The 9,677-nt window shown below is 40.1% G+C and overlaps 1 pseudogene; it reads right to left on the bottom strand.

Annotated features, from left to right (window-relative positions):
* Positions 1-8,518: 8,518 nt before the first annotated feature.
* Positions 8,519-9,370, bottom strand: LOC110146743 (bifunctional arginine demethylase and lysyl-hydroxylase JMJD6 pseudogene; annotated as a pseudogene).
* Positions 9,371-9,677: the final 307 nt, after the last annotated feature.

Genomic DNA, 9,677 nt, shown 5'->3' with positions numbered 1-9,677 from the left:
GAAAAAGAATGAGACTGGACCACTTTCTTACACTATATACAAAACTAAACTCAAAATAGATTAAAGTGTTAAATGTAAGACCTGAAATCATAAAACTCCTAGAAGAAAACATAGGCATAGCATTCTCTGACATAGTTCTTAATATATTTTTTTGATACATCTCTTTAGGCAAGGGAAACAAAAGCTAAAATAAACAAATGGACTACATCAAACTAAATGTTTTTGTACACTGAAGGGAAACACAAACAAAAAGTAGAAGATACCAAGTGGAAGAAGATATTTGTAAACTACATATCTGATAAGTGGTTGATATCCAAAATACATAAATAACTCATACAACGTAAAAAAATTGGTCAGGGACTTCCCTGGTGGTCCACTCTGTGATCCCAATGCAGGGGGCCCAGTTTCAATCCCTGGTCAGGGAACTAGATTCCACATGCTGCAACTGAGAGCCTGTATCACGTGCAACAATGAAGATCCTGCGAGCTGCAACTAAGACCAGGTGCAGCCAAACAAATTAAAAAAAAATTGGGCAGAGGACCTGAATAGACATTTTCCCAAAGAAGACATATAAATGCAAACAAAAAGATGCTCAACATTACTAATCACCAGGGAAATACAAATCAAATCCACAGGGATGGACCTTTAGGTTATTTGTTCTTTAGCTGCAAGTTCTATCCAACTCTTCTGCGACCCCATGGACTGGAGCCCACTAGGCTCCTTGGCCCATAGTATTTCCCAGGCAAGCATACTGGAGTGGGTTGCCATTTCTTTCTCCAGGGGATCTTTCTGATCCAGGGATAGAACCTGCATCTCCTGCACTGCAGATGAATTCTTTACCACTGAGCCATTGGGGAACCCCTTAGGGTATTAAGCTAGGTGAAATAAATCAGACAAAGACAAGTAGTGTACAATTTCATTCATATGTAGAATCTTAAAAATCAAAAGTAATGAGCAAACAAAATAAAACAGAAACAGACTCATAGATGAAGAGAAAAAACCTGATGGTTACCTGAAAAAAGGTGGGTGCAGGGATGGATAAAATAGGTAAAAGTACAATCTTCCAGCTATAAAGTAAATAAGTTATGGGGTTGTAATGTACACATAGGAAACAGAGTCATTAATATTGTAACAACATTGTATGGTAACTGGACTTATTATGGTGATTATTTCATAATGTATAAATTAAAAAAAATTGAACCTGCATACTTTGTTTTACATCTGAAACAAATATTGCATGTCAAATACGACTTAGTTAAATAACTCCAAAATACATGAGGCAAAAGTAAATAAAGCTAGGAGAAAAATACAGATACACAATTACAGTTGGAAATGTTTTAGTAATCTTCTACAAGTACATCATATCCCCAAATATAATAGACCTCAACAACTCTATCACTCATGTTAACCAAAGTGACATTTATAGAACTAAACCTAGCGAACTTCCAGATGTTCAAGCTGGTTTTAGAAAAGGCAGAGGAACCAGAGATCAAATTGCCAACATCCACTGGATCATTGAAAAAGCAAGAGAGTTCCAGAAAAACATCTATTTCTGCTTTATTGACTATGCCAAAGCCTTTGACTGTGTGGATCACAATAAACTGTGGAAAATTCAGAAAGAGATGGGAATACCAGACCACCTGACCTGAGTCTTGAGAAACCTATATGCAGGTCAGGAAGCAACAATTAGGACTGGACATGGAACAATAGACTGGTTCCAAATAGGAAAAGGAGTACGTCAAGGCTGTAATTGTCACCCTGCTTATTTAACTTATATGCAGAGTACATCATGAGAAACGTTGGGCTGGAAGAAGCATAAGCTGGAATCAAGATTGCCGGGAGAAATATCAATAACCTCAGATATGCAGATGACACCACCCTTATGGCAGAAAGTGAAGAGGAACTAAAGAACCTATTGATAGATTCTTTAGTGAAAAGAGGAGAGTGAAAGAGGAGAGTGAAAAAGTTGGCTTAAAGCTCAACATTCAGAAAACTAGGATCATGGCATCTGGTCCCATCACTTCATGGGAAATAGATGGGGAAACAGTGGAAACAGTGGCAGACTTTATTTTTTGGGGCTCAAAAATCACTGCAGATGGTGATTGCAACCATGAAATTAAAAGACGCTTACTCCTTGGAAGGAAAGTTATGACCAACCTAGACAGCATATTAAAAAGCAGAGACATTACTTTGCCAACAAAGGTCCGTTTAGTCAAGGCTATGGTTTTTCCAGTGGTCATGCGTGGATGTGAGAGTTGGACTGTGAAGAAAGCTGAGCACCGAAGAATTGATGCTTTTGCACTGTGGTGTTGGAGAAGACTCTAGAGAGTCCCTTGGAATGCAAGGAGATCCAACCAGTCCATCCTAAAGGAGATCAGTCCTGGGTGTTCAGTGGAAGGACTGATGCTGAAGCTGAAACTCCAGTACTTGGGCCACTTCATGTGAAGAGTTGACTCGTTGGAAAAGACCCTGATGCTGGGAGGGATTGGGGGCAGAAGGAGAAGGGGACGACAGAGGATGAGATGGCTGGATGGCATCATTGACTCAATGGTCATGGGTTTGAGTAAACTCCAGGAGTTGGTGATGGACAGGGAGGCCTGGTGTGCGGCGATTCATGGGGTCGCAAAAAGTCGGACATGACTGAGCGACTGAACTGAAACCTAGCATTAACAATATACACATCCCTTCCAGTGGCACAAGCAGATTTCACCAAGATAGACCTTATTTTGGGCAGTAAATAAGGAATTTTAAAGAACTTAAATCATTCAAATTATGTTATTTGATCATAAAAAATTATATTAGGAATCAATAACAGAAAGATAGACACAAATTGCTTCCATATCTTGGCTATTGTAAACAATGCCGCTACAAACATTGGGCTGCATGTATCTTTTCAAATTAGTGTTTTCATTTTTTCTGAATATATTCCCAGGAGGAATGGCTCGATTATATGACAGTTCTATTTTTAGTTTTTTAAGAAACTTCCATACTATTTTCCATAGTGGTTGCATTAAATTACATTCCCACGAACAGTGTACAAGATTCCCCCTTTGCCACACCCTTGTCAGTAGTTGTTATTTGTAGACTTTTTGATGATAGCCATTCTAAAAGGTGTGATATCTCACTGTGGTTTTGATTTGCATTTCTCTAATAATTAGTGATATTGAGCATCTTTCCATGGGCATGTTAGTCACCTGTATGTCTTCTATGGAAAAATGTCCATTCAGGTCTTCTGTTCATTTTTTGATTGGATTATTTTTATGATATTGAGTTGTATGAGCCGTATGCAAAGTTTGGATATTGACACCTTACTGGTCTTATCATTTGCAAATATTTTCTACCATTCAGTAGGCTATCTTTTCATTTTATTAATGCTTTGCTTTGCTGTGCAAAAGCTTTAAAATTTAGTTAGTCCATTTGTTTATTTTTGCTTTTAGTTATTTTGCTTTAGGAGACGTATCCAAAAAATATTGCTATGGTTTATGTTGGAAGGTGTTCTGTATATGTTCTCTTCTAGGAATTCTATGGTTTCATGCTTACATTTAGGTCTCTAAACAATTTAGAGTTTATTTTTGTATACGGTGTGAGGAAATGTTCTAGTCTCTATTCTTTTACCTGTTGCTGTCCAGTTTTTCTAGAACCACTTGTTGAAGAGACTATTTTTTCTCCACTGTATAGTTTGGTCTCCTTTGTTATAGGTTAATTAACTATAGGTGCATGGGTTTATTTCTGGGCTCTCTATTCTGTTCCATTGATCTATGTGTCCTTTTTGGTGCCAGTGCAGTGCTGTTTTGATTACTATAGTTTTGTAGTATAGTTGGAAATCTGAGAGGGCTATACATCAGCTTTGTTCTTCTTTCCCTCAAGACTGCTTTGGCAATTTGCCTTTGTGTTTCCTTGTTGATTTTAAGATTCTTTGTTCTACTTGTATGAAAAAATGTCATAGGTATCTTGATAGAGATTGTATTAAATCTGTAGATTTCTTTGGGTAGTATGGACATTTTAATGATATTATTTCTATTTTCTTCTTAAAACAACTAACAAAAAAAGCTCTTTGCAACTATGAGATGACCTCAAGGATACTAAGCATACTACCACTTCTTTTTTTTCCTTGGGAAGTAAAAGGACTTTATTATTCAGCCTGTGTACATTTTTCAATTTTAAGAGTCTTGTGGAGTAGTCGTTTCATAGTATACTATCACTTCTGCCTACATTCTATAGGTTGAAGAAAGTCACAAAGTCAAATTCAGATCCAATGGTTAGGAATGTATAGTCACATGACAATGGATAGGGATTATCCTATTGTGGAGATAGAAACTAGTCTATTAAACCAATCTATGCAATTGCTATTCAAAAAACCTAATTCCTTTCATTCCTCCATTTTCCTCACTCCTCATATCTACTCCATCAGGACGTCCTGTTGAATCTTTTGTCAAATTACACACAGAATCCACACATTTTCCTTCTACCACCCATATCCAAGATACCATCATCTCTTGCCTGGGATCCTAGAGTCTTCTAATTGGTCTTCTCACTTTTTCTCTTACCCTTTACTTATCAGTCTTCCTTACTGCATTGCAGCAAGACTGATCTTAAAATGTAAATCAGCTTGTATTGTACATTCACTTAAAAATGACTTTCTAATACACTTAGAATAAATTTTAAACTCCTAATAGCATTGAAAGCCATGTATTATTCTCCTGGCTATTTCTCCAATCTTATCTCATTCTGGTTTCTTCTTTATTTACTATGTTCCAGCCCCATGAGTCTTATTTCAGAAAAGAAAAAAAAATTTACAAGCACTTTCCTATTTTATTGCCTTTGATAATGCTATTAAATCTCCCTAGAATGCTCTTTTCTTGATTTTTGCCATGACTTAGCTCATAATTAACCCTTAAGTCTTAGTTATGTATCATTTTCTGAGATAAGCCTTCTGTGATTCTCCTCTCTAAAGTTTGAAAGTGAAAGTTGCTCAGTCGTGTCTGACTCTTTGCATGTATAGTCCTGTACTGTATAGTCTTTGTACTGTATAGCCCATGGGATTCTCCAGGCCAGAATATTGGAGTCGGTAGCCTTTCCCTCCTCCAGAAGATCTTCCCAACCCAGGAATCGAACCAGGGTCTCCTGCACTGCAGGTAGATTCTTTACTAACTGAGCTATCAGTGAAGCCCTCTCTAAAGTTTATCCTCCTGCTGTTCTTTACCTACATCTTTGTTTGATTCTATCATAAATCTCATTTGTTGGTTTACTTATCTCCTCAGCTAGAGTGTAAGCACAATGAAGACAAGGACCATTTCTGTGTTGCTCACTGTTGTATCCCCACACCTGGCCTTGACCCTGGTACTTTGTAGGTTAAAAATGTTGAGGGACTTCCCTGGTGGTCCAATGGCTAAGACTCTGTGTTCCCAATGCAGGGGGTCGGGGTTCCATCCCTGGTCAGAGAACTAGATCCCATATGCCGTGACTCAAGATTCTGCATGTCACAACTAAAAAAGACCCTGTGTGCTGTAACTAAGACCTGATGCAGCCAAATAAATAAATAAATATTTTTAAAATGTTGAATAAGTGAGTGTATTAATGAATAAATGAGATAATGAAGATGTTATCTGGTGCAGTGATCATGGGGAAAGAAAGGAAAGAACATTTGAGACCAGGTTAAAGCCCAATCTTTTTTGAGGCCTTTCCTTATCTCTCTAGTAAGAGATTGAGTATTAGTGCCCCATGGCTGAACATCCTCTGATTTTTGTTTATGCCTCATTTGTGGTACATAACATGCTCTCTTAAAGTGATTGAACGACTATTCCATCCTGTCAGATTTTTACCTATCTTAAGGCAAAGATTATATTTTATTCATCTATCTCCCACAATATTCAGCACCTTACTTGGTGAATAGTAGACTGAATATATATTTAGAATGAAAGGATAGGGAATCATCTGAATATTTGCATCTTCAGTGATGAGGGGAAGGTTTCTCCATAAATTAGGTAACTGAATAATTTCTCTGTGACTCATCATCTTTGGGAAGGAGGTTTTCCAATCTCATTACAAAAGTTCTTTGTCTAGGGCATGAGCTTGCCATGCTTCCCTTTCTGAAGTAGACCAAAGAAAGACACAAATAATGGATTAACATTTTTCTAGTATTAGTAATCTCAAGTAAAAAGTTTGCTATTTCCCCAATGAATTATAATACAGAGCATTTCCCAGCACACCCAGTAAGGCCAACAGAAATTACTTGGAACTTGCAAACTTTTCTCCCGGGGCGGGGTGGGGGAGGGGGCGCGGAAACCCAGTAATAGTGTTGAGCATACTGAGGAGGCACTTGGTTCAGAGAAGGTAGAATCAATCTGAGACCCTCAGGGCCTTATTAGCATTTTTTACTTAGAGCTCCAGAGGTTCGAAGTGTGGACATCCCAACAGGCAGCTTTACTTCAGATCAATTAAGGCCAGACTGAGTTTTGCTTTTACTCTAAATGAATCTCAGGAGGTTAGTTAGGAAGATACCTCTAGGAACTCAATGAGTGACATGCCTAAAGAGGATCAGGAGCATCTGGGATTTATTAAAGGAGTGATCAAGGGGCACATGTCCAGGAGAGGTCCCTGCAGATCTTGTTCCAAACATCCTGAGTAGCCTGGCAACTCCAGGGCTAACTCTCCCTGCTATTGTAACTTAAAAACTGTCCTTGAAAAGCTCTAATCCCACCCTAAATCTTTCCTTTGCAGTCTCTTTTAATTAGTCAGGAGAAGCTTTTATCTCTGATTTTGGGGTATCCCTGTGCATTTCTCTAATCTACCCCAATCATCAATAGCCAGATTAAATCCCTTCTGGAAACAAGACTTTCATCTCATTGTACCCTGCATTATGGATTGTCTGCAATAACAAAAAGTAAAAGCTATTCAACAATAGACTAATTGTAAATAAAATATGGACCACCTGTATAATGACATTTTATGCAGTCATCAAAATATTTATGATGAGTAGTTTACTCCATGAATACCTATGTAACTAACTTTAAGGAAAAAAATCAGAATCAATAATTATATACATAATATGAAAAAGCTATGTGAAATTCCTTTTTGGCAAAAAATAAATGGAAATACACCAAAATGAAAACCATGGAAGTATTATGTATATTTCCTACTTGTTATTTTTGTTTAGGGCTTCCCTGGTGGCTCAGATGGTAAAGAGTCCACCTGCAATGCAGGAGACCCAGGTTCGATCCCTGGGTCAGGAAGACCCCCTGGAGAAGGAAATGGCTACCCATTCCAGTAATCTTGCCTGGAGAATTCTATGGACAGAGGAGTCTGGTGGGCTGCAGTCCATTGGGTCACGAAGAGTCAGACAAGACTGACAGACTAACACACACACACACACACACACACACACACACACACACACACTCTTTTCCTTAAACTTTTCTAAATGACTCATCAATGTATTGGTTTCTTAGAGCTGTCATAACAAATTACCATAGACTAGGTAGTTTAAAGTAACAGAAACATATTACCTCACAGTTCTAGAGGCTAGAAGTCTGAAAGCAAGGTGTTGGCAGGTTTAGTTCCTTCTGGAGGCTCTGAGGGAGAATCTGTTCCATACAGCTCTCCTTCTGGTGGTTGCTGGCAATCCCTGGCATTCTTTGGCTTGTTAGACACATTACTCCATCATCACATGGGCTTTTCTCTGTGTCTGTGTCCGAATCTCCCCCTTCTTATAAGGACACTAGTCATTAGATAAGGGTCCACCCTTATCCAGTATGACTTCATCTTAACTTGATTATATCTGCTAAGACCCTATTTCCAAATAAGGTCACATTTACAGAGAGGATGATGGGAGAATAAATACCCAGACTTTAAACTCTGTTCTGTCTCTCATCTCTAGTCAAATGGTAGAACACAAATGGAAGCCAGAGGGCAAGAAAGCTTATGATGGGGGACCACACGCATCATCCTCTGGGCACTGAACAGGGTGAGGAATAGATTCGTAAGGGTAAAGGAAGCTGTCTAGAACATAGGATATTTATTTAGTGTCATGAATGTTTGGACTGAGGCCTTAGTTTTCCCCTAGAAGTTGTCGAGAGTCTGTTCCTTATCATCTGGGCCTTTTGCTGTTCCTTATCATCTGGGCCTTTTACTTTGCTTCATCAAAGTAATCTTCTCTGATAGCTCAGTTGGAAAAGAATCCGCCTGCAATGCAGGAGACCCTGGTTCTATTCCTGGGATGGGAAGATCCCCTGGAGAAGGGATAGGCTATCCACTCCAGTATTCTTGGGCTTCCCTTGTGGCTCAGCTGGGAAAGAATCTGCCTGCAATGCAGGAGACCTGGGTTCAATCCCTGGGTTGGGAAGTTCCCCTGGAGAAGGGAAAGGCTACCCACTCCAGTATTCTGGCCTGGAGAATCCCATAGACTGTATAGTCTATGGGGTTCCAAAGAGTCAGACACAACTGAGCAACTTTCACTTTCTTTCAACATTCTAACCTCCATCCTCTACCTCTTCATTGTTGTTGTTGTTTAGTTGCTAAGTCACCAGCCTCCTGGTACAAAAACAGTCTCTCCTGGTTTTTTTTAAGGTTTCCAGGGGTTTGAATTGGGGTGGCCAGGTTGGAAGCTGCATCTGGGGATAGATGATGTTAAACCAGGTAATAGCTTCATCTTTCTGGTTCCCTCCTTCTTCATGGGTCAACTTGATGAGTTCTCTGGGTGTGCTGGTAGGGAATAGGCACCAGTGCTTGTGGCCCTGAACTAAGGCATCCCAGGCACTGGTTTCCAGAGGGTCAATGTGGATTCCTGTTCCAGAGCATAGTGGCTCCATCACAAACCACCTGTCAGGGGCCTGCGCTTCTCCCTTGCGTACTGCAAACTTGGGCACCTTGTGGTCTTCTAAAAGTTTCCTTCTTTTGGGGTGTTCCCTGTAGCTGCTGTCAAAGATGTAAAGGGTACTGTCATTGTGAGCGCTCTCCATGTACTGGATGTAGTATCCCATCTTCATCTTCACCGAGTCCCCGTCCTTGTCCTCGTCACACTTGAACTTCTGGTTCTGGGATTTCCTCTTAAGGCACTCCAGAGTTCACTTCTGCGCGGACTGGCCTTCTTGGGCATTCAGCAGAACAAAAGGCTTAAACGGTCTTTCATATCGCTCTGCAAATTCTTCCACCGACAGCTGTAAACCATCTGTCCTTTCCACATTGTCCACCACGGCCTCTAGGTTCAGGGGGAAGCTCTCGCAGTAGTTGTGCTGGGTCCAGTCCAGAGAGTCCTTCCGCTCAGGCTGCACACTCCGCTTACCTCGGGATGCGCTTCTTCTCTTGTGATTCATCCTGCAGGTCATCAGCTGGTTCCGCAACGACCTCAGCGCAGCTCGCTTCCTGCTACCAATGCGCCCCCTCCCAGGTTCCAGCTGTGGCACCAAAACCTTGATTTATTTTTAATTGAAGGATAATGGCTTTATAAGATTGTGTTGGTTTTTTGCCATATATCAACATGAATCAGCCCCAGAAATGAAACTTTTTAACATGGGGTAGACCACCGCATCTGAACCGGAGAGATCCTTGTGTTATCTTCTAAATTGGACTTGGGTATACAAATTAGGCGGAGAAGGCAATGGCAACCCACTCCAGTACTCTTGCCTGGAAACTCCAATGGACGGAGGAGCCTGGTAGGCTGCAGTCCATGGGGTCGCGAA

Source organism: Odocoileus virginianus, chromosome 24 (genome assembly GCF_023699985.2).
Source record: "Odocoileus virginianus isolate 20LAN1187 ecotype Illinois chromosome 24, Ovbor_1.2, whole genome shotgun sequence".
Lineage (NCBI taxonomy): Eukaryota > Metazoa > Chordata > Mammalia > Artiodactyla > Cervidae > Odocoileus > Odocoileus virginianus.
This window is presented reverse-complemented; position numbering and strand designations above follow the sequence as displayed.